At 37.4% G+C, this 26,922-nt stretch overlaps 1 protein-coding gene across 2 annotated transcripts in view; it reads right to left on the bottom strand.

Annotated features, from left to right (window-relative positions):
- EIF4G3 (eukaryotic translation initiation factor 4 gamma 3) overlaps positions 1-24,495 on the bottom strand; it is a 242,454-nt gene extending 217,959 nt beyond the window's left edge. For both annotated transcript variants that reach the window (XM_077775599.1, XM_077775601.1), the window contains exon 1: positions 24,424-24,495. The gene's annotated coding sequence lies outside the window, so the exon portion shown is untranslated. The remainder of the gene's footprint in view (positions 1-24,423) is intronic.
- Between the last annotated feature and the right edge of the window lie 2,427 nt (positions 24,496-26,922).

The raw sequence follows: 26,922 nt of genomic DNA, 5'->3' as shown, positions 1-26,922 counted from the left end.
AAGGAAGGAAGGCAGGCAGGCAGGCAGGCAGGCAGGCAGGCAGGCACCTGGGTGACCTGGGTGGATCAGACAGTTGAGGATCTAACTCTTGGTTTCGGCTCAGGTCAAGATGTTGCAGCTTTATGGGTTTGAGCCCCACGTGGGGCTCTGGGCTGGTTTGTCCCTCCCCCACTTGTGCTGTCTCTCTCAAAACAAATATAAATAAACTTTAAAAAGAAGGAAGGAAGGAAGGAAGGCAGGCAGGCAGGCAGGCAAGAGTAAATGACTTTCCTGTTTGCTCTACTCTTATTGACACTTACAANTTGTCCCTCCCCCACTTGTGCTGTCTCTCTCAAAACAAATATAAATAAACTTTAAAAAGAAGGAAGGAAGGAAGGAAGGCAGGCAGGCAGGCAGGCAAGAGTAAATGACTTTCCTCTTTGCTCTACTCTTATTGACACTTATGGTTGAACCATAAGAAATTCCAAATATACAAGTGTTTCTGACATTTTAAAAGAAGTCAATTTTGTATGATTTAAGTAATACTTAAATACTGAAGCAGACAGATGCTGTCATAGGCAGTTTTACCTAAGTCTTAAAACAGTAGGTGGGTAGAGGCATTACTATGGCAAAAAAAGGATTAGCGGGAGAACAGTGCAGAAAAAGTAAGTTTCAGATGCCTATTAGATATCCCATTGTAAGCAATTCATATTCAGTTGAGTATACGAATCTAAGCTCGAGAGAGGAGTCAGGGCTAAGGAGGACAAATTTAGAGGTAGGTTCATCATCAAACATTCAGGCAGTCTCTAAACTAAATACAAAACCAGCAAATGAAAAGGTGAAAAAGTCTGAAATTTATAAACTGGGGAGGCAAAAACCAAAACAAAACTTTACTTTTGGACCAGCTTTGTCAGTATTAATTAGTACATACTCAATAAGTGGTCGCTTTCCCCATGGAATCAATATGGTTTATTTATCTGCTTATAATATTAAAAGAAAAAACAAGATTCTCATAGAATAAGTCAGTAATAAACTAAAATTTAAAAAAATCAGAATCTCACAATCTCAAAGGCAAAATAAGTGACTGACACAATTTCATCTGTTCTAGGATCAATAAGGATCTAGTATCTCAGGAACATGAAGACAAAACAGAATTTTTTTAAGGTCGGNATCCCCCCCCCGCCCCAAAATATTCAGACTGCTAATGTAAGAACAGAAAATAAAGGGCAGGAGACATACCACACAGTAATCATAATACAAAACAATCTGATACGATTACTAATTTTACCTCCTTTGTAATACAGTCAACACTAAGCTTCAAAGCTGTATCAGCCACTGTATTAAGCTACCAAGAAATAGAAAATAACCCTTGTCCTAAAGTAGCTCAAACAGAAAGGAAGTCACAATAAACAAATCATGTGATAAGTGGTATCTGAGGTATATTTAAAGTATTACTGAAAACCAGAAGTAACCAGGTCTGAAACTCTGGAAAGGTTTGGTGACATTTGAGTGGCACTTTGTCAAGTAAAAAGCTTCAGGTGAGACCAAGAATTAACTACAGTATATTGAAAAGAAAATTAATGGGTACAGAGCTAAGAAGGCAAACATGTTCTGCAAACAGGCTAAGGATCTCTTTGGAAAGGGTTTGTGAAGGAGAGAGAGCTAAACAGAAAGAAATGGGGCTGGTACAACTGTAGCCTGATTTTAGAGCCAGACTGTGAAAAACTACATATTCCTTTCTAAGATTTTATTTTTCAAAATTTTTTAATGTTTAAAAAATAAAATTTTTTAATGTTTATTTATTTTTGAGAGAAAGAGAGAGACACAGAGAGAGAGAGAGCAAGAGAGAGAGCGCACAAGCAGGGGAGGGGCAGAGAAAGAGGGAGACACAGAATCCAAAGCAGGCTCCAGGCTCTGAGCTGTCAGCACAGAGCCCAATGAGGGGCTCAAACTCATAAACTGTGAGATCAAGACCTGAGCCAAAGCTGAATACTTAACCGACTAAGCCACCCAGGCACCCCGCTAAGATATTTTAATTTCTTGTTTTTGACAAAGAGGAGCTACTGAAATTTTAAAACTGTACCTCTTTTATTTTTTGTGGTAAGAGAGAGGCTAGAATGTCCATTAAAAAAAAACTGTATATAAATGTTCATAGCAGCATTATCCATAGTAGCTGAACAGTGGGAAAAATACAACCATCTGAAGTTATCTATCAAAAGGTAAATAAAATATGGTATACCCCTATGACAGATACTATTCAGCAATAAAAACATTATGCTAAGAGATACAAATCATCACAAAGAACCAGATACTACATGAGTCCATTTACATTAAATCTCCAGAGAAGGCAAATCTGCAGGAGACAGAAAGGACATTAGTGGTTGCCTAGGACTGGGGGTGATGTGCTAAGGAGGGACGCAGGGTTTCGTTTTGGGTGCACGAGAATGTCCTAATGCCAGCCGTGGTAACGGCTGAACAACTATGAACATGCTAAAATCCACTGAATTGCACATTTTAAATGGGTGAAGTTACATGATATTTGACTTTTATCTCAATAAACTTGAGAGAAAGAGAGACAGAGGTGGAAGCTAGAGCTGAGGAAGCAAGCTGGGTAATGGGAAAGGAAATGATCTTCACATGGGATTCAATGTAAAAAAAAAGGAAACAATTTCAGAAGTAATAATTACTTTAATTAACAGCTTCTGAGATGACTGACAATCGCTTCTCAGCCTTTTGGCTAAGATCAAGTGTAGAGACAGTTTCCACCTGCAGTACCTCACAGCAACTAAAGGCATCAACAGGAAAACTATGCAGAATCACATCTGACTGCAAGAAAAGACATGGCCAACTTTGAAGTATTTGATCCTACTCACCTACCTTAACTTCAGATCATGGGCTTTACTGATGCAACAGCAAGCTTAGTAATATTTCTATCATAATTATTATTATTCATGTTGGCTTTCTCTTATTCTTTCATATGTTAAAAGCTGAGGTATTGAAAATACCATAGGAGAAAACATGATCATACCAATTTCTGTTTTATCATTGAACAGGTGTGTTACTATGGGCAAAAAACTCGAAGTTTCATTTTCCCTTCTTGTAAAATAAGGAAATCTTAGAGGGATATATTGAAGTTTAGAGAAATCTTGGAGAGTCCCTAATATAGTGTCTGACACAAAAATTGGAAGCTACGAAAATTTCCTCATAGGGGTGTCTGGGTGACTCAGTTGGTTAAGCGTCCAACTTCGGCTCAGGGCATGATCTCACAGTAAGTGGGTTCAAGCCCTGCATCAGGCTCTGTGCTGACAGCTCAGAGCCTGGAGCCTGCTTCGGATTCTGTGTCTCCCTCTCTCTCTGTCCCTGCCCCGCTTGCTCTCTGTCTCTGTCTCTCAAAATAAAATAAAGACATTAAAATTTTTTAAAATATTTCTCTCCACAAATTAAACATTAGGTTCACAAAATCATTATAAGAAATACAAATTATTTTTTAAGGAGATAATTTATCTCGGTATATAGTGCATTTGTAAGCATGAAGTACATGAGTTTATATTACATATGTGCAAGATCAAGGACTACTTTTAGAATATAAAAATATTCGGGGCACCTGGGTGGCTTAGTCGGTTAAGGGTCCGACTTTCGCTTAGGTCATGATCTCACGGTTCGTGGGTTCGAGCCCCGCGTCGGGCTCTGTGCTGACTGCCAGCTCAGAGCCTGGAGCCTGTTTCAGTCTGTGTCTCCCTCTCTCTCTGACCCTCCCCTGCTCACGCTGTCTCTCTCTCTCCTAGAAATAAATAAAAAATATTAAAAAAAAAAGAATATAAAAATATTCAATTAAGAAGAAATACATGAGGGGCGCCTGGGTGGCTTAGTTGGCTGAGCGTCCGACTTTCACTTAGGTCATGATCTCGCGGTTCGTGGGTTCGAGCCCCGCATCGGGCTCTGTGCTGACTGCCAGCTCAGAGCCTGGCGCCTGTTTCAGTCTGTGACTCCCTCTCTCTCTGACCCTCCCCTGCTCACGCTGTCTCTCTCTCTCTCTCTCTCTCTCTCTCCTAGAAATAAATAAAAATATTAAAAAAAAAAAAAGAAGAAGGAATACATGAGTTTTAGATCGGTTTAGGTTAGCTATAACAACAAAGGAATTGTATCTGCTAGGGGATAGCACGAAGTCACAATGCTCTTTAACTCATAATACCTGCTTTGTTGATGTGGCCACAGAAACAAACCAGCAAAAAAGGAGTGGCCAAAATAAGAGAAAAATCACTGAATCTCTGGTTAGTGAAAATGGACTAATTCACTGATTGTATAATGAAATAAATTCCTATATCCTCTGAGAAAGATGATCATTGGTTCCAAAAGGTAGGCCCATGTTCTTTAGAACCAAATTTTCAGTACTTTTTAATGTCAGTTTCAAACAGTACAAGGGACAAAAGAAGACTGTTAGAGAACTAAAACACCATACGACAAAGCAAAGAATAAATGGGCAATGACAAATCAAACACTGATAGAAACAGCGTTATTTACAGATACCAGATAGGTAAGGCCAGAGAAACTAGAAGCAAAAAACAGAACAGCTACAAGCAGGACTGCCCCTGAAGGGCAAGACTAGAGAGTGAGGAATAAGCAAGGGGTTGTTCCCTTTCATTATAAAGCATTCTATATTATTTGACTTTCTGAAATCATATGTATTCTGTTTTCTTTAAATAGATGGACATTAGTTAGCTATTAAGAAATTACCAAGAAATGGGCACCTGAGTGGCTCAGTCGGTTAAGCGTCCAACTTGGGCCCAGGTCATGATCTCACAGCTTGTGGGTTCAAGCCCTGCATCAGGCTCTATGCTGAGAGCTCAAAGCCTGGAGCCTACTTCAGATTCTGTGTCTCCCTCTCTCTCTGCTCCTCCCCTGCTCACGCTCTGTCTCTGCCTCTCAAAAATAAATAAGTATTAAAAATTTTTTTGGAAATAAAAATTACCAACAAAGATCAACAGACAAGACAATGATGTTCATCTCAGTATTATTTATAAAAGAACTTAAAAATCCTGAAATGTCCACCAATAGATGACTAGTTATATAAATTACAGTACAAAGGAACACTGTTGTTTATAAACTTCTTCACCCCTAAAAGTGCTTTCTTCCCAATGTAGCCAAAAATATTATGACATAGTTCTCTAGTGACACAGGTCATTAAGAAGCTGAGGTACTGAAAATACCATAGGAGCTATGATGTATATTCTATACTGACATGAGAAGATATGCGTGATAGAAGATTAAAAATGCAATTTACAAGCAGTACATACTAAGTGTGAACAAAAGTTATATGTGTATTAGTTGTAAAGTTTTATGTATCTGTTTTATGTATGTATATAAAAACATAAAGTATCAATTTGCTCTATATACAGGTATTTCTCTGGGAAATAAGATCATGGTTGACTTTCATTCTATTCACTTTTATTTTCTGATCTCTTTCTTAATTGAAATTATTTGGTCAGAAAAAAATTAAAGTTATGAGTCAGCTGTTCAAATATTATTTAAACATTATAACAGTAAAAAATTGTGTGTTGTTCCCTTGGAAATGGGTTAAATATATTCTTAAAATATATATTTAGACTTTTTTAAAAATGAGAAGCGGCTTATAATTTTAAGTAAAGAAAGAGGGATAGGAAACTGGTACACTAATCTCAAAAGTATTCTTTTCTTAAAATTTTTTTTTTTAATGTTTGTTTATTTTTGACAGAGAGACAGAGTGTGAGCAGGGGAGGGGCAGACAGGGAGGGAGACACAGATGTAAAGCAGTCTCCAGCCTCTGAGCTATCAGCTCAAACCCACAAACTCCAAGATCATGACCTGAGCTGAAGCCAGATGCTCAACTGACTGAGTCACCCAGGTGCCCCCTAAAGTATTAGTTTTTTAAAGTACACAACAAAACAACTACAAGATACATGTCAAAATGAGTACAAGACCCTTTCATATCAAGACCATTGGTCATTTTTTTCCCTCTTATACTTTTCTCTGAGTTTCACTTATTTCTAGCAGGCACACATTAATTTTACAGTGGATAAATGGGCTATTTAAAACTTGATAATTAGGTTACTAGATTGACCTATAAAATCCTACTTAAGCCAATGATATAGCTGAGGAAGACAAGGTTCCCGTTATCCTCTCTGCCCCTGTTGCTGCTCAGAGCAATCAGTCATCACTGTGATTCTAATGGCCCGTTTGCCTCCTTGGAGTACATATGGAAAGGGATAGAATGTAACAAGCACTTATGACAATGCTTGCAAACAAGTGGCCGCTCAGACTACTGAGTATAAATTCTATATTATTAATTCCACCAAATCTCACACTATTTATAATTTGGCTCTTTGACAGTAAACCTGATTTAGAGTATCAACTCATAAATGCCAGGAAAAACTCAGGTGGCCAGGGATGCCTTACAATACAAAGGAATCAGGTGAAGATAACAAATAGATTTTAATTTCTTTCATTGCTAATCATAGCCTAGACAACAGCCTTCAGATTTCAAAGTCCTGCTTTTGGATGGGAAGGTTGTATCAGAGTAGAGAATTGCTGAATCACTATAATGTACACCTGAAACTAATATAACAATGTAAATTAACTGTACTGGAATTAAAAGAAAAAAAAAATCCCAAGGTCCTTTCCCAACTTAGTAGCAAAACCTTAATCAACTAGGTTGGCTTGGGAAAAATTAGAAGTGGTAAGGATATCCATTCTACTAAAAGATAATCCAACCATTTGGTAAAACTACCTTCACATATAAAAACTAATAACACTTGGGGCACCTTGGTGGTTCAGTCAGTTAGGCATCTTTCTTCAGCTCAAGTCATTATCTCACCATTCATGAGTTCAAGCCCAGCGTCAGATTCTGTGCTGACAGCTCAGAGCCTAGAACCTCTATCTGATTCTGTGTCTCCCTCTCTCTCTCTGCCCCTTTCCCGCTCACACTCTCTTTCTGTCAAAAATAAATAAACATTTAGGGGCGCCTGGTGGCTCAGTCGGTTAAGTGTCCAATTTCAGCTCAGGTCATGATCTCACGGTTCATGGGTTAAAGCCCCATGTCGGGTTCTGTGCTGACAGCCACCTCAGAGCCTGGAGCCTGTTTCAGATTCTGTATCTCCCTCTCTCTCTGCCCCTCCCTCACTCTTGCTGTCTCTCTCTGTCTCAAAAATAAATAAAAGCTATTTTTAAAAAATTTTAATAAATAAAAAAGACACAAATGTTTAAAAAAATTAAAAAATAAAAATTAGTACTCTTATGGGACGCCTGGGTGGCTCAGTTGGTTAAGTATACAACTTCAGCTCAAGTCATCATCTCACAGGTCNTGTGTGTCTCTCTCTCTGCCTCTGCCCCTGCTCCACTCACGCTGTCTCTCTCTTCTTCAAAAATAAATAAACATTAAAAAAATATATTAAAAGGAACCTGAGTGGCTTATTCAGTTGAGTATCCAACTCCTGACTTTGGCTCAGGTAATGAGACTGAGCACTACATCTGCACTGACAGCACGGAGCCTGTTTAAAGTTCTCTCTCCTCTCTTTCTCTGCCCCTCCTTCACTCATTCTCTCTCTCAGAATAAACAAACATTTTAAAAAAATAAAAAATAAATGGGGCGTCTGAGTGGTTCAGCTGATGAAGCATTTGAATTCAGCTCGGGTCATGATCTCATGGTTTGTGGGATCAAGCCCCGCTGAGCCCCATATCAGGCTATCTGCTGTCAGCACAGAGCCAGCTACAGATCTTCTGTCCCTCTCTCTGCCCTTACATCCCACATGCACACATGTTCTTTATCTCAAAAATAAACAAACATTAAAAAAATGTTTTTTTCAAAAAGTGGCCATCCAGGTGGTTCAGTCGGTTAAGCGTCTGATGTGGTTTTGACTCAGGTCAAGATCTCACAATTGGTTCTGAGTTTGAGCCCCACATCAGGTTCTGGGCTGGAAGCATGAAGCCTGCCTGGAATTCTCTCTCTCTCGCTCTCTCTGCCTTTCTCCTACTAACTCTCTCCCTCAAAAACAAAGAAATCACATTAAAATATAGAAAATTTTTTAAAGTAAGATAAAAAGGGAACTGAATTAAGTGGAAAGTAAACACTGTCCATGTCTATCAAACCTTACAGTAAAAAATGACCTTGCTATTCATGCCACCAACTTCACAGTGGTAATAAATCCATTTTGAAATAATACTTTCTTGAAATAATTACAACTCCACTTACCACAGAAGTACTTATGACATCCAATTTCCTATGACTCCTTTTATTTTAAATTGGTCCCTATCAGTACTTTTATTTTTTTAACAGTACAGATGATGCTTTGTAAATGGCCCTGAAGGCAAAATCCAGGAGTTTAATGAAACACATTTCTGAAGCTCTAACATGAAAGGCTTTATTATCTCTACTATTTTCTTATCTAAAAAATTCAAAAGCAATTTATAGGTGACATTTAACAACAGAACTTTTTTATATCTTTAAGGTTAATCCTCCTTTTAAAGTAGAAAAATCAAGTAAATAAATATTAAACAATATTTAATTAGGCATGTGATTTAATATTTTATGTGGAATTGCTCATTAAATATTAACAAGGAATCCAAATTTTTATAAATGTATTTACTCAGCAGACACCACAAAAAGCAGAAAAACAGACTAGAATTTTGAAAAACCAGGATACAAATAAGATCCATATACATAAAAGCTAATCAGGTACTTCAAGATGGAAGGGTATGTAAAATCTGAATAAGGTGTGTCCATTTAATATACAATGGTATAAAATAACAACTAGGCTACTTCCCTATACTTAGGACCAGAGAACAACAGAGCACCCTTGCAAGAGAAACCTAGTCTAGCAAGGAATCTTATGAGTGAGGGTCCTTGCATTCTCATAAAACTGCAATAAAAACATGTACAGATTCTAAATTCACTGCTCTGCAAAGGAGATCCAATGCTTCCATCATATGGTCAAGAGCTCTGATCCTAAAAAGGCTGAGTACAGTATTGCTTTTTTTTTTTAATCTTTTAATGTTTTATTTATTTTTGAGAGAGAGAGAGAGAGACAGCATGAGCAGAAGGACGGAAAGAGAGGGAGACACAGAATCCAAAGACAGGCTCCAGGCTCTGAGCTAGCTATCAGCACAGAGCCCGACGGGGGGGGGGCTCAAACCCACAAACTGTGAGATCATGACCTAAGCCAAAGTCAGATGCCTAACCGACTGAGCCACCCAGGCGCCCCAGTATAGTATTGCTTTTNATATTACAGCAAATAAGTAAAACTATTCTTCATTTAGAAAGAAAGGACATTCAGAAAAGACTCAATCTAATTGACAGGCACATTTTTTTAATGTTTATTTTTGAGAAAGAGAGAGACAGTGAGCAGGGAGGGGCAGAAAGAGAAGAAGACACACCACCTGAAGCAGGCTCCAGGGTCTGAGCTGTCAATACAGAGCCCAACACAGGGCTTAAACCCACGGATCGTGAGCTGAAGTCCAGCACTTAACCAACTGAGCTACCCAGGCACCCCAACAGGCATATTTTTTTTTAGTGTTTATTTATTATTTTGAAAAAATTTTTAATGTTTCTTTGTTTTTGTGAGACAGAGACAGAGCATGAGAGGGGAAGGGGCAGAGAGAGAGGGAGACACAGAATGTGAAGCAGGCTCCAGGCTCTAAGCTGTCAGCACAGAGCCAGATGCAGGGCTTGAACTCAAGAACCACAAGATCATGACCTGAGCCAAAGTGTGTCGCATAAACAACTGAGCTACCCAAGTGCCCCAACAGGCATAATTTTTAACAACAATAACAAAATATAACAGCAGGAGCATCAGCCTTTCCTAAGTACAGTATTTGATGATACTGATTATGAGATTTATCTAAAGAAAGGAGGGTGATGTTAAGTGACAGGTATGAATGAGGTTTTTTATAAAAGTAAAACTTTCTGAAGATGTTAGTAAAAGGTGAACCCAAGAGGAATATGGAAATGATGAAATATATTTAGTCTTGGATAGCTTATCCATTTTTATAGTATTCAATCCAAGGTGATCTCTCAAAATAATAATAAGGCTCAGGGCGCCTGGCTGGCTCAGTCACTGGAGCATATGTCTCTTAATTTTGAGTTCAAGCCCCACACTGGGTGTAGGGAGTACTTAAAAAATAAGAAGAATACAAGACTTACACTCAGCTGACTCTATGATCCAGCAATCCCACTTCTGGGTATACATTCAAAAGAAATGAAAATAAGGTATCAGAAGATAACTGCCCTCCAAGTTTACTACAGCAGTATTCACAATAGGCAAGATCATAGAAACAACTTCAAAACCAGTCAACAGATGAATGGATAAAGATGTGATGTACATAAACACAAACACACAAATTAATATTCAGCCATAAAAAAGGAAGTAAATCTGCCAACTGCAACAATATGAATGGACAATGAGGGTATTATGCTAGGTGAGATAAGTTAGACAAAGAAAAACACTGTATGATAGTGCTTATATGTGGAGCATAACACAGTCAAAACTCATAGAAACAAAGGAAAGAATGGTGGTTACCAGGGGTTGGGGGTTGAGGAATTGGGGAAATGTTGATCAAACGGTACAAATTTGCAGTTAAAAGATGAAAACCTTCTGGAGATCGAATGCACAGATTGTGACTATACTTAACAATATTGTATTATATACTGGACCGCTGTTAAAAAACAATATTTAAATGTTTTCATCATAAAAAATAAATGGTAATTATGTGACATGATGGAGGTGTTAGCTAAGGTAATCATGGTAATCATATTGCAATATGGAAGTATAATCAAATCAAAAGGTTGTATGCCTTAAATTTATAATATTATAAGTCAATTACATTTCAATAAAAAATAAACTTCTACATGGAAATAAAAGTAACACAAACCTTAGCTCATCTGACTACCTTTCTATAGTACCAATTTTGTTCACCTGTTTTACTACCAATTTATAAAAATAGGATGATAATAATCTATCATTACAATAACTCCTGGACAACANAGCATAACACCCTCAAGGTCCATCCATGTTGCTACACAAGGCCAGATTTCATTGTTTCTCATTGCCATGTAGTATTCCATGGTATAGATAAACCACATCTTCTTGATCCACTTATCTTTATCTATACCATGGAATACTACATGGCAATGAGAAACAATAGCTAAAACATGACCAAAACTTTTATATGGAATTAACTAAAAATAAAGCAATATATCTAACAACATGGTAGTGACTGACTAAAAAGAGGAAATATTTAAAAAGTTAACACTATTTAACACATGGGTAATGACACTAAGTCTTTTTATCCCCTGATTTTGTTAGTTTTCTATAATGTACATTTATAGTTTACTAAAGGAAACAGCTTACTTTTCTATTTTAATAAAGTTAGACATTCCAAAAATTATCTTATGTGGTAAATACTAAAGTCTTAAAAGTCACATTATTAAAATGGAAAACATGAACATTTCATCTAACCCAACATTAAGCTTGTTTAGATTTCATTTCAAAAGCCTGGTAAGAGTCGTCAGGAGTTCGCTGGTTCCTGTGGTGATTGTGGTAAAAGCAGGGTGGTAATGGTGGCCGTGGTTGCTACAAAGTATCTGTCTCATTCAACTTTCATAATGACTTTTTGAGATAAATATAATAATTATCTTCGTTTTACTAATGAGGAAGGAAACTAAGGTACAAACAAGTTAACTTGCTCAATGAGATACAGCTGCTATGTGTATGTGACAGCACCAGGATATGAATTCATCTGGTATGATGCTGGAACCATTTAGCCACTTTTAACAGAACCACATTCTGTCCCCTGTGTAAACTGTAAATTCCAATTCATCCACTAACACAATAAGTATCAGAGTATTTTTATAATTTAAATCTTATCATGTCATATCCATACATGAAAGGCTCTGGCATGCCAAATAAAATCCAAATGCTGTTTCAGAACTTTACAAAATTGGCAGGATCTAGACTTTGTCATCCTCCAAAGCTGGTTTCCAATGATAACCACAAGCAGTTATTTAAATTTCAATTAACAAAAATTAAATAAAATTGAAAATTCAGCTCTTCAGTCACATTAGTCACATCTCAAGTGCTGAACAGGCTTTTTTCTTTTTTTAAGTTTGTTAATTTATTTTTGAGAGAGAGACAAAGAGCAAGCACACGTAAGTGTGCGCACCAGTAGAGAAGGGACAGAGAGAGAATCCCAAACAGGCTCCTCACTGTCAGCACAGAGCCTGACAAGGGGCTTGATCTCACAAACCTCCAGATCATAACCTGGGCCAAAATGTCTAACAATATGGCTTAACCAACCGAGCCATCCGGGTACCCCTGAATGTGCATGCTGTTAACGGACAGAGACCAGTTCCAAGCCTGCCATCCTGTGCGGTCTCCAGAGCACGGAGCTTCCCACCCCCAGGAGAGCAGAGGCTCATCTACAAACCTTACCATGTAAACCTATATGGAAGATCCACACACTTCCTCCCTATCCGTGGAGAAATGAATTCTCCTCATGGTTCAGATATTCTAAAATGCCATCTTATCAGGACTCGTACCTAACTACGAATTACTCTATCATTTTATATCATGTATATCTCCATATCTCCTTCAAAGCACTTACTACAATGTTTATTAATTTTTACTTTCATATCAGTGTTTTTCTCCTAGAAGTAATTTGGTAAACAGGTATTCAAGAAATAACAGCCGGGTTGTTAATAATTTTAATAATGTTGCTAATGTATAAGGAAAATTGAAATCAGAGTTGCTCAGCTATGGCATTATTAACATTTTGGGCTGGGTAATTTTTGTTGTGAACCTGTCTTGTGCACTTTCGGATGTTTAACTGCATCCTTGGTCTCTAACCTTCAAATGTCACAAGCATTTCTACCTTCTTCCCTCCCCACCCCACCAAATTGTGACAACCAAATGTCTCCAGATATTGCCAAATGTCCCCTGGAGGGAAAAGCATCACCAGTTGAAAACCCCTGACCTGAATATTTCCAAGTGATTAGAGAATTCTGAGTTGAACATTAAACCAAAGGCCAAAATTTAAAATATAACTAAACATCAACAAACTGGATAACCTAGGTGAATGGCCAAATTCTTAGAAACACAAAATCTACCAAGACAAAATCACGAAGAAACAAAAAATCTGAATACACCAATAATTAGTAAGGAAATTGAACCTGTACTCAAAACAATTCCAAAAAAACAAAAGCCCTAGACTTGATGACTTCACTGGAAAATGCTACCACACATGGAAAGAAGAACTAATACCAATTCTTCTAAAACTTTTCCAAAAAACTGAAGAGGGGGGAATACTTCCTAACTTCCTCATTTTATGAGTAGCATGATACTGATACCAAAATCAGATAAAGATACTACAAGAAAACTACAAACCAATATCTCCTAAAATAACAATGCAAAAATCCCCACTCACACACACACACAAAATACTAGTGGGGCATCTGGGTGGCTCAGTTGGTTTATCCATCCAACTCTTGATTTCAGCTCAAGTCATGATCTCATGGTGGGGAGATGAAGCCTCTTGCTGGGCTCTGCAATGGGCATGGAGCCTGGTTACGATTCTGTCTCTCTTCAGGGCACTTGGGTGTCTCAGTTACTAAGTGTGCAACTTTGGCTCTGATCATGATCTCACAGTACATGCTTCAAGCCCTGAATCAGGCTCTGTGCTGACAGTGTGGAGTCGACTTGGGATTCTCTCTGACCCTCCTCAACACGTGCTAGCTCGCCCTCCCTCCCTCCCTCTCTCTCTCAAAATAAACTTGAAAAAAATTAATTAGTAAAATACACCAAATCAACAACATGAAGGAAAACACCCACCTAATCATTTCAACTAATGGAGAAAAAGCATGACAAACTTCACCTTTTTATGATAAAAAAAAAGACTAAACAAACTAAAAATAGAAGGAAACTACCTCAGCATAATAAAAGCTATATATTAAAAAAACCACAGCAAATACTGTACTCAATGATAAAAGACTGAAGCTTTTCCTCTAAAATCAGAAACAAAGCAAGGATGCTTGCATTCACTACTTCTTTTCAACACAATAATGGAAATCTGAAACAAAGCAAGGATGCTTGCATTCACCACTTCTTTTCAACACAGTAATTGAAATCCTAGCCAGAGCAATTGGCAAGAGAAAGAAATAAAAGATGAACTGAAAAAGAAATAAAATTATCTGTTTAAGAGGATATGATCTGGGGCGCCTGGGTGGCTCAGTCAGTTAAGTGTCTGGCTTCAACTCAGGTCATGATCTCACGGTTCATGGGTTCGAGCCCCGTGTCAGGCTCTGTGCTGACAGCTAGCTCGGAGCCGGGAGCCTGTTTCAGATTGTGTATCTCCCTCTCTCTCTGACCCTCCCCTGCTCACGCTGTCTCTCTCTCTCAGAAATAAATAAAACATTAAAAAAAATGATATGACCTTAAATGTAGACAACCTAGGGATACCACCAAAAAACTTGCAGAACAATAAATGAATTCATCAAAGCAGCAAAATATGAAGTCAACACACAAAAATCAGTTGAATTTCTATACATGAACAATGAACTATCTGAAAAGGAAATGAAGAAAACGATTCCATTTACAAGAGCATCAGAAAAATAACATACATAAGAATTAACCAAAGAAGTGAAAGAATTCTACAATAAAAACTACAAAACACAACTGGAAGAAGTTAAAGACATAAGTGAATGAAAATACATCTTCTGTTCATAGAGAAAAAGATCCAATACTGCTGAAAGTGATCTACAGATCCAATGCAATTCCTACCAAAATCCCAACATTTTTACAGAAATAGAAAAATCCATCTTAAAATTTATATGGAATTTCAAGAAAGCCCAAGCAGACAAAACAATCTTGAAAAAGAACAAAACTGAAGAACTCACACTTTCGTTTTTCAATTTTTGTAAATGTTTGTCTATTTTTGGGAGATAGAGAGACAAGAGTGCAAGCAGGGGAGGGGCAGAGAGAGAGAGGGGACACAGAATCTAAAGCAGGCTCCAGGGTCTGAGCGGTCAGCACATAGCTCGACGAGGGACTCGAACCCACAAAGCATGGGATCATGACCTGGGCCAAAGTCAGACACTTAATTGACTGAGCCACCCAGGCGCCCTCAACGACTCACATTTTCTGATTTCAAAACTTACTACAAAGCTATAGTAAACAAAACAGTGTGGTTTGGGCATAAAGATAGATATATAGACCAGAAGAAAAGAGTGCCCAAAAATAAATATTCGCACATATGCTTACATGATTTTCACAAAGGGTGCTGGGAAAACTGAGTAACTACATGCCTTGAAAAAGAAGGAAATTCTGATACACACTACGATATATACGAATACTGAGGACAACAGGCTAAGTGAAATAAACCAGTCACAAAAAGATAACTACTGTAGAATTCCACTTACGCAAGATACTTATAGTAGTCCAAGTCACAGACACAGAAAGTAGAGTGGTGGTTTCCAGGAACTCAGAGGAGGGGAAAATGAGAAGTTGTTATAGAGTAATGGCAGTTGTTGTAATGGCAGAGACTCAGTTTTAGAAGATGATAAGAGTTCTGAGGATGGATGGTGATGGTGGCTACCTAAGAATGTGGAAATATTTAGTAACATTTACCTCTATATTTTAAAATGATTAAGATGAGGGGTGCCTAGGTGGCTTAGTGGGTTAGGTATCTGACTCGGTTTCAGCTCGGATCATGATCTTAAGGTTTGTAGGACTGAGGCCCACATGGGGCTCTGGGCTGACAGTATGTGGAGCCTTCTTGGATTCTCACCCTCCTTTCTCTCTGCCCCTCCTCATGCTTGTGCATGCACTTCTCTCTCTCTCTCTCAAAATAAATAAACTTTAAAAAATTAAAATAAAATAACAAATGAAATGATTAAGATAGAGGGGCACCTGGGTGGCTCAGGAGGTGATGTGTCTGACTCTCGATTTTGGCTCAGGTCATAATCACCAGGTCATGGTTTGTGAGTTCAAGTCCCACATCAACAGTTGGGATTCTGTCTCCCTCTTTCTCTGCCCCTGCTGTGCTCATTCTCTATCTCTCTGTCAAAATAAAGATAAAATAAACTCTAAAAAAAATCCAATGACTAAGATGGAGAGGGGCCTGGTTGGCTTGATCAGAAGACCATGAGGCTTGGGGCACCTGGGTGGCTCAGTTGATTAAGCATTTAACTCTTGGTTTCAGTTCAGGTCATGGTCTCACGGTTTGTGGGTTCAAGCCCCACATCAGGCTGTGTACTGACAGTGTGGAGCCTGCTTGGGATTCTCTCCCTCTCTCTGCCCCTCCCCTGCTCACCCTCTCTCTCTCAAAAGAAATAAACATTTAAAAACAAAGAACATGCAGCTCTTGAACTTGGGGTCATGAGTTCGAGCCCCATGATGGGTATACAGGTTAATTAAATAAGTGGGTAAACAAACAAACTTTTAAAAATATAAAATGATAGGGGTACCTGGGTGGCTCAATCAGTGGAGCGTCTGACTTTGGCTCAGGTCATGATTATCAGGGCTTTTGGGTTTGAGCCCCACGTTGGGCTCTGTGTTGACAGTTCAGAGCCTGGAACCGGTTTCAGATTCTGTCTCCACATACCCCCCTCTGCCCTTCCCTGGCTTCTGCCCTGTCTCTCTCTCTCTCTCTCTCTCTCTCTCTCAAAAATAAACTTAGAAAATTAAGAATAAATAAAATATAAAATTATTAAGATGCTAAATTTTAAGTTATGTATATTTTACCACAATTTTATTTTGAAAAAACCGTACTATTTAAATGTGATTTCCATCTTTTATTTAAATTTCAAACACAAAAATCTGGATTCCTAACTATGGTCACATATCAGCAGTGCTACTACAGAAAGGTGACAACAATAATACTTGTAAAACTACCATCTTCTTACAACCAAATCCTTTCTGTCACAACAATCAGGAAAATTTCATTCCTTTTCTATACTCCATAATGTAAAAATATTAAACAGGAAAAAAGAATAAAAGACTTTTATTTTTTTTAAATGTTTTTTATTTATTTCTGAGAGAGAGACACAGCGTGAGCAGAGGAGGGTCAGAGAAAGAGGGAGACACAGAATTCGAAACAGGCTCCAGGCTCTGAGCTGTCAGCACAGAGCCTGACGCGGGGCCCGAACCCACAAACCACGAGATCATGACCTGAGCCGAAGTCGGATGCTTAACCAACTGAGCCATCCAGGCGCCCCAATAAAAGACTTTTAAAAAGAAACTTATAAAACTTTTCTAATTATTACATTCCTACAACTGAGAAATGGGTACGAAATTAAACCACTGTTAATTTTATAAACAAAATATGACATCATTATTTCACCAATATTAAACATTCTTCCACAGTCACTTAATCTGCCAATTTTTTATCTTTTGTGAATTGTGAAACTGCACTTTTGATCTATCAAGTTAGCATGAAAATGAGAACACCTGAAATTCCAGATACAATGAAATGGATATACCCCTATACTTTGCAGCAACATAACCTGCCTTAACTATGTAATATGTCAAAAATATTAAGTATCTTTACACTGTGTTTATGTAAGGCTACTTTTGAAAATCTTAAATAGGAAGTAATGCTATTTAAACAAAGACAAAAATATACACACATATACATGTGCGTATGTATCACAAAATTATTTATAATAGAAAAGAAAGTGTTTACACCCAACAATAGTTTTAAACTGACAGATTATGCAAATTATGGTCCACCTCATTGACATGCTACTTAAATTTATGTTTATAAAGTCTGTTAAGTGTTATATATTAACATGGGAAATTGTTTATAATATATGTTGTATAAAAAAAAACAACAACCAGGGCTGTTTGAACCAGGGCTCAATCAGTTGAGCATCGATCGGACTTCAGCTCAGGTCATGATCTCATGGATCATGGGTTTGAGCCCTACATCAGGCTCACTGCTATCAGTGCAGAGCATGCTTTGGATCTTCTGTCCCTGCTCTTTCTCTGACCCTCCCCTCTCGTACTATCAAAAATAAACATTAAAAAAAAAGAAAAAAAAAAAAGAAAACAACCAAATTGTATAATCATATGATTTATATTATGTTTAATAAAAATCAAACTCCAGGGGCCCTACGATGACAGTAATCCAGATGTCAGTTAAGCGCCTTAGCCTTGGTTTCAGATCAGGTCATGATCCCATGTTTTGGAAATGGAGCCCACATGGAGCTCCAGGGCTGGGTAGGGAGCCTGCTTGGGATTCTCTCTACCTCTCTCTGTGTCCCTCTAACACACACACTCTTTCTCTCTCTCTCAAAATAAGTAAATAAACTTTAAAAAAAATGTACCCTTAGGGAGAAATATACAGAACATGTAATTATGGCAGCCCTAAATTTTAAACCTAAAGTTTACTTTTTCTTTAAAAACAAAAAAAAAAGTAAGTATAAAAATTACTTGTTCTGCCAGGAACAAGCTACTGATAAACACAGCATGGAAATACCTTGAAACAATCTGAGTGACAAAAGGAAAAACAAAAAACAAAGCCAGCCAGTACCTACTTACTACATTATTCCTTTTCCTATTATACTTTTAAGTAAGACTCTGGAGAATGAGTTCATCATTACACAAAGCATACCAATGGTGGGGGAAGATGGAAAAGAAAGATTATAAAGAAGGGAGGAAAGGAAACTTAAGAATGACACATATGTTAATTTTATTGATTGTGGCAAAGGTTTTCATGGGTATGTTAAACCTAACCAAATTATACATTTTAAATAAGAGTGCACTTTAGATATATTTAAATCACAGGCACTATATATACTGTACATCAAATATACCTCAAAAAACCGGTTATTAAAAATAAAGTCTACATAAATAAATCATCAGCTCAAGTGGTATATTTACCAGGAAAAAAAAATGCATTGTTATTCTGTGCTGGATTATAGGACAATTAAGTAGATTTACATCTCACTGAATACAACTATTTAAGGAATGTTGATCAACCCATTCTAAATTTTGTCACTGTGCAGCTATCTCTACTGATATGTTGGCCAACTCACGATTTATCAGTGACTCAAAAAATAACATAAAAGTATGATTTTCTAGTGAGATGACACAGAACTATAGGATGACAGAAACAAGACTTTAAAAGAATAAGCTGGCTGAAAAGGATCATGAAATGTTATGGCATTAAGGAATAATTTAGACAGATTAAATTATTTATAGGAATTTTGCAAAAGCAGTTAATAAAACAAGTCTTATAATCTACCAAAATACAGACTGCTGCTTCTTGTAGTAGTCATTATTCCAGAAAATTCCAGTTTATTTCTGCCATTTTAAAAATACTAGCTTACTCATCATAAAATCTAGTTTCTCAAAAGAAAATATTAAGCCAAAAACACACAACATGGTAAAATTTCAGTTTATTTTTCTGAAGTATGCCAACTGAATTATTAATAAATATATTTCAAATTATTAGCTCATCCCTTCAGTTTTGCCATTTCTTCTCTACCATGTAATATATACCTCTCTTACTAGAGTTTTAAAAATACTGGCTCTATTCTTTTTGTTCACATAAACAATCACTCTAATATAATAATGGTTTATAAGGTATAGTGACAAAAGTATCCCTACCATCCCTAATAAATATTCTAGGAAGAAACTTCTATAAATCAGGCTTAAATAAATAATACATGATAATCTACCTAAAACATGTAACCGAGTCCTCCTTTTGATACTTCTTTGATTATCAGCAGAAAACATACCTAAAATGGCTGACATAAGAGCATAATGCCTGCATATCAGGCATAAAAAAGGTAAAATCTCTGATTGTATAATTCTTTAAAACTGGCCAGGATTCATTTTTTGTCTTTCAAGGAATTCAACCAACTCAATTAAAGTGACATATGGGCACCATGTGGTGAGGCAGGAGGAGGTGAAATGAGGGTTAGCCTTTATTTTATGACACAGAAATGATGCTAATGGACCCAGACACTAGAGAAACAGTGACCAATACGTAATCTCCGGGACTGAGAAAAAGGGGGATTAAGAATGTCAGAGCAGCTGGTCAGCCGCTCTCCTACTCATTCAGTTAATGTGCACAACACTGTAAAAGTAAGGCAGAAATTTAAATCGCTATGAATGGAAACAACTGATCAAAGAAGTGAAGGCTGCCATATTTTAAGCTAGCTTTTTATTCCATAAAAACAAGCCCTCGTCCTTCCAGAATAGGCAGTACGTATAACTGATGTACCCATTATTTTAACTGATTGAAGGACTACATATATGACAGTAGCTTCAAATAGTAAAAGTCAACTTTGATCTAAGTAAAAAATAAATTCAAAACCTTTGTTCCAAAACATGACATGTAAAATCTGTGGCAGGCACTGTGCTGTCATTCACAGGATAATCTTCTCTCCAAAGTATTAAGTTTAGAAAGTCACATGTCTTCATTTGTGAGAAATTTCAAAAACATGTCTATACTTTTTAACTCAGTAATTTCATTTCTAGAAAGTTATTCTATAAAAATAATCCAAAATTCAGAAAATGCTTTACATTCAAATAAGTTATTTCTAATAGGAAATATTAGAAACAACCTAATGTTTAACTTCTCACCAAAATAATGTTTATATTTATTAGTTTTTTTTAACAAAAACCCTGTTCCTCCCCTAGTGTTCATTTGTATAAAAAGTACCACATTCATTCAGTTACTCAAAGCCTAAATCCCTGCCATCACTCTTTACTCTTCTTCCTCACATCTCACATCGAAGCTACCACGATATCATATTACGTCTATATACCAAATCCCACTACTAATCTCTTTTTCTGCTACCATCTTAGAGCAAGCCACCATCATCTTCTGCCTGTTATACTTTAACAACCTCTTAAGTCATCTTGTTTCCACTTGACCAACACCGCCACCTGCGCTTGTCAGTCTGCTGTCTATATAATAACTACAGTGGCCTTTTAAAAGAAAATTCGGATCTGCTGCTCTTAAGTTTCTAATGGCTTTCAATTACGTTTAGATTATAATAATCCAAATGCTTACCAGGCTAACTAATGCCCCATATAATCGGATACTCCACATATTTCTCTGAACTCTGTTGCCACCCACTCTCTACTCCATACTAGTTTCCTTACAATTCTAAGATCACACTAAGCACCTTGCTATCTCCGGGCCTCTGATTTTTATTCTTTTTATCATTTATTTTTGTTATTTTAGAGAAAGTTAGCAGGGGAGAAGAAGGGAGAGGAGGAGAGGAAAAGACAGGACGAGAGGGAGAGAGGGGAAGGGGAGGGAAGAGAGAGAGAGGATGAATCTTAAGTAGGCTCCATCCAGATTCTGGGCTCAATCCAATGACCCTGGGATCGTGACCTGAGCAGAAATCAAGAGACACTCAACTAGATGAACCACCCAGGCCCCCCTCTCTGGGCCTCTGAATTGCAGTTCTGTCTACTAGAAATGTGCTTTCCCTAGAAATCTGCAAGGTTCACTCCCTCACTTCTTATCTATTTATATGCCTTATTCAGATAGAACTGCCCTGAGAGCCCTAGGAAAAGGAGGAGTCCAAATTCTCAATCCTTTTATCATGCCTCATTTTCATCAAGGCTCTTATTAGTACCCAATAATATGTTGTGCATATATTTACTTTCCTTCTAGCCCATGGAAGGAAAGATATAAACTCTATAGAGTACGGAGGGTTTGGCTTACTCACTACTACTTTCTCAACACCTAGACAGTGCCTGACACACATTACAAAGCTTAAGAAATATTTGTCAAATGTTGAATGAATACTAAAATCTTGTGGGGGAAAAAAACCCCAGAAAACCATTTATTATTTAAGACATGTTTCAAACAGCAAAGGAAAGCTAACATTATAATATAAACTGACAAAATATAATAAAGTATCTTATACAGAGCATACAACACAGAAAAAAAGAAAAAGGAAACTACACCAAAAAAAAAAAGTTTATACTAGTTGCCTCTAGAAATCATCCAAGGTAACTAAAAACTTTCATTTTCTTCTTTTACCTATCTTAACCTTGAAGAATAACTGAATGGCAAAGCTGCCCTTACCCTAACAAAACAAAACAAACAAAACCCTCTGGCGTACAGAAAGTTTATGCCAGAAAAAACCTGAAAGTTATTTTTCTTTCTTTTATTTATTTATTTATTTTGAGAGAGAGAGAGAAAGCAGGAAAACAAGCATAAGCAGGAGAGTGGCAGAGAAAGAGAGAGGAGACAATTCTGACTTGGAGCTCAATCTCATTGAACCAAAAGATCTTGACCTGAGCAGAAATCAAGTCAGATGCTTAACCAAATGAACCACCCAGATGCCCCTCTAAAGGTTACTTTTCAATGTAAACTGAAGTTTCTCAATTACTAGGAAGATCATGCAATTTGTTTTACTAACTGAGTCCATTTTAGTCAAGGGGTTCAAAATGTAATTTACAAGTGTTAATTGATCTACACTAGGTGTAGATTGAGACTTACTTAGGGGAAACCGTCCTACCCTTTCATGCACAATAAAGTTCTAAGTCTTTAGGACAATCTTAAAACCTCCCAAACCCATTAATCTCATTTCTACTTCTGCTACAAAACATAACACATGTGCCACACTAAGCTGACTACTGGCCATTCCATTAAGAATGCCTCTGAATTTTAACTTCCTAGAAGGCCTTTTGCTCCCCTACTCTGCCTAGAGAAGTCCTATACCTTCCAACTTAGTGCCACCTCCTCAATGAAGCGAATTCTTCCTTTTCCATATATAGTATGTTTTTATCTCTGATCAAAGATTTTTGGGGGCAGTTGGGTGGCTCAGTTGGTTTGAGTGTCCCAACTGGCTCAGGTCATGATCTCACAGTTTGTAGGTTTGAGCCCCGCACTTGGCTCTGTGCTGACAGTTCAGAGCCTGGAGCCTGATTTGGATTCTGTGTCTCCCTCTCTCTCTGCCCCTGGTCTGCTCATGCTCTCTCTCAAAAATAAATAAACATTTAAAAAAAAAAAAAGGGGGGGGGTCTTAATCTTGGGCCAATGAATGGCCTAATAAAATTTTTGAAATTTTGAAATTATATGTAGACACTTGGTATATGTTCTTCTTTGAAAAGAAAGTACTGTGACTACATTCAGATTCTAAAAGTAATTCATAACCCAAAAGGATAAGAATCATTGCTTTATCATACCGCTTTGGATTATAATTGTTTATTTCCTCATCTTTTTCACTACTCTGTGAGATATTTCTAAGTTTATTATTTTGAGAGGAGAGAGAGAGAGAGAGTGTGCATGTGCACGCACACATGTACAATTGGGGGAAGGGAAGAGAGAAGGAGAAAGAGTGTCCCAAGCAGGCTCCACACTGTCAGTGCAGAGCCTGATGTGGGGCTTGAACTCACAAACCATGATATCATAAAAAAACAAAACCAAAAAATAAAAATTTTAATTTAAATTAAAAAAAAACCATGATATCATAACCTGAGCTGAAGTAAGGTACCTAACCGACAGAACCACCCAGGTGCCCCACTCTGTGAATTTCTTTAAAGCATCTTAACTGTAGGGTTAAGGAGTAGATGGTATGATGAACTGAAATATTTAAAAGACATGTCTGATTGCTCAATTCTAATACTCTGGTTTCTCTTCAGATTGTATAAATCTTTCGCCTTTTACTGACTGCTCAGTTCTCCCTCAGGCTCACTGTAAGACACCTGAAATCTGCTTCTAATTTTATTACCTTCATCCTCTAACTTTTAAATTTCCCTCCATTTATGACTTTGAATCAACCATTTAACATAAAAAATTTAATTTCCTGGGGATGACTGGGCAGCTCAGTCCACTAAACAAGCATTGACTTCAGCTCAGGTCATGGTCTCAAGGTTCATGAGTTCGAGCCCTGCATCTGGCTCTCTGCTGTCAGTGCAGAGTCCACTTTGAATCTTCTGTCTCCTGCTCTCTGACCCTCTCCCCTCACAAAATTAAATATAAAAAATTAAATTTCCTAGAGTAAAACCAATGTTCTCATTTCCAAACTCAGACTTTTGTTATGTAATCAAAGGGAAAAAAAAAAGAAACTGTTGAAATTTTAAAAAGTAAAGTTGAAACAATTTTTTAAAACTATCCAAAAAGAAAATTAAAACTCAATGTCCTAAAGCAATCACAAGACCAAGGACAGAGGTGGACTTATGGAAAGATGAAAAAATAGGAAAACAGAAGATGACAGGTGTATGAGCCAATCTTAAGACAGTGCTTGTTTCACATTCACTTGTGAAATTAAGATGATCAGGAAAAAGGTCTAGTCACTGTCTTCTATTACATACACCTATTTCAGTTCAGAATTTTAATTTCATTTTTGCCAAAAACCTTTCACATGCCAATGAAAACAACACGGCTGTGACATCAAAGGCTCATGTGCGAGAAGCTTCACAATCCGACCAGCAACGACGCAGTACTCACCGTGCCGTACACTGCCGGGACAGCGGGAGTGAAGAGTCGATCCTCGAGAGGCTGCTGCGCAGGTCCTCTAGGAATTCTAGAAGAGTGAGTTAAGGATAAGAGAACTCAAAAGTGCCTTGCTTTAGCATTAACAAAAAAAATTATCATCACAAGATTCTGTCAATGACCCAAGTTCTGTCATGTAATTACTAAGGTTACTCATTTACTTCTCCACAAAACTGGAAAACAACTATTTCACATTTCTTCATGTAATCAATCTCTCCAAGTGATTCCCATGATAAACATTCCATGGCAACTCAAAACAAACAAGCCTCCACATGTTAGGTCCATGATGAGAATCTACCACCTTTCCTTTCTAGAGAAAAAGACTAAGGAAGTATGTATGAGCAAGAGATCCAGGAAGATACATGGCAATTACTGAAAAGGACACAGTCTCTTCAGCTAACTGCACAGGAATGGCGAATATAATTGTTTCCAGGTTTTTCTATTTTGGCTGCTTCTTTCACCCTTATCTCCCAACTGACTCATTAAAAAACAACAAACACAACGGCTCTCCAGCATAACAATTAAAATATTCCAGCATGTGGCCAGGATATTGTTAAAAGACAAGACTATCATTTTACTCAGCTTCAAAAGTAAATGATATGTGAGCTCCATCTACCTGGTGATGAGGGGTGACATTTTACCTCTTTAGACTGACCACAACAACAAAGAATAGCAACCAAAAGATTAATAGCAACTGTTTCCACACAGTGGGATTACAAAAGTGTACTGAATGTTTCTACAGTAAGTTTTCTGTATCATTTAAATATACAGTAAACCCAGAATAAAACAGAATGCCTCCTTAAGCCTAGCAAATACTTCCTATTTCTCACATCATATTCCTTTCTAATTCAATGAAACATTCTGGAAAACAGAGACAGCTGCAATTAATAATTTTATATGAATGACCACAAGTTACAGAAACCTCAATCATTGGAAGTTACATTCTTTATATGTAAAAGCAGCAATAGTTTGCTGAGGTGAGAGAGAGAAAATAAAACAAAACCACCCATGTTTTACTCACTCAAAATTAATAGCACTGTACCAGTCTCTAGACAATTCTTTAAACTAACAAACTCAGACCAGTTTATGTGTTGTAATGAAAACACCCCCTACACACAAGAAACTGATTTAAAATGCTGCAAAAAATAAGAAAGCTAAAACATTTCATACAGGAACTGCTTCATTAAAACTTTATATATGTCTGCAATGTAGAAAACATAAGACTAACAACAAGTTCCTGGACACCAGTCTTCATTATGAGCTTGTCAGAAAGAAGATTGTCCTTGGATGAAATAAAAGTTTCTTTAAACTATAGCTCTGCACAGTGTTCACATGATGGTGGAAAATATGAGGCCATTACTTCTTCTGCAAAGCCAACTGCCAGTGCTTCTTCTAGCGAGGGCTAATGCTCACCACATGGGCCTAAGTTCTCAAATGAGAGTTATCAGTACTATGTCCCCAAGGCGGAGCCACACCAGTTAAACCTTACAAAGGAAGGTTAGAGTTCCTGATTTCTATTAGTTTATCTTAATGCCTAACAGCATAATCATGAGATGTGTAAAGAGGCAATCATATATTTGGCCAGGAATCCCACCAACAAACCTTTCTCCTGGGCCACAAATAAATATGTTGGCTTTGTTTATTTCACTCTCTGTAAACCACCAACAGAATACTATTTTGAGGAGCGCCTGGGTGGCTCAGTCAGTAAACCATCCGACCTTGGCTCAGGTGATGATCTCGCAGTTCATGGGTTCGAACCCCACGTCGGGCTCTGTGCTGACGGCCAGCTCAAAGCCTGAAGCCTGTTTCGGATTCTGTGTCTCCCTCTCTCTCTGCCCTTCCCCCACTCATGTTCTGTCTCTCTCAGTCTCAAAAATAAATAAACTATTAAAAATTAAAAAAAAAGAATACTATGGTTGATAATACATTGTTTCTTAAAAGAGCTTTTAGGTAAAAATTCTTTTTTTAAAAAAAATTTTTTTTATAGTTTATTTATTTTTGAGACAGAGAGAGACAGAGTATGAGTGGGGGAGGGGCAGAGAGAGGGAAACAGAATCCAATGCAAGCTCCAGGCCCTGAGCTGTCAGCACAGAGACCTATGCGGGGCTCGAACCCATGTACCGTGAGATCATGACCTGAGCTGAAGTCGGACACTCAAGTGACTGAGCCACCCAAGCGCCCCCAAAATTCTTTATTTTAAAACAAAAACTTAATTCTCTAAAAAAGAAAGCTGAAAACAGAAGTCAGGAAATCTGAATCTAAAATGGGCTGCAAGCCTAACCAACTATGCGGTCTTCTCTGAACCATTTTACAGTATCTCCTATAAACTGACACTCAGCAAGAAGTAACCCGTCCAAGTTAACAAGGCTAAGTACTCAGACCAAGTCAAGTCTTCCTGAATTCTAAAAGCCACTCTCTTCCTATTATATCAGTATGTCATGGACGGAATATTTT

The sequence above is a fragment of the Crocuta crocuta genome, unplaced genomic scaffold, assembly GCF_008692635.1.
Source record: "Crocuta crocuta isolate KB4526 unplaced genomic scaffold, BGI_CrCroc_1.0 scaffold127, whole genome shotgun sequence".
NCBI lineage: Eukaryota > Metazoa > Chordata > Mammalia > Carnivora > Hyaenidae > Crocuta > Crocuta crocuta.
This window is presented reverse-complemented; position numbering and strand designations above follow the sequence as displayed.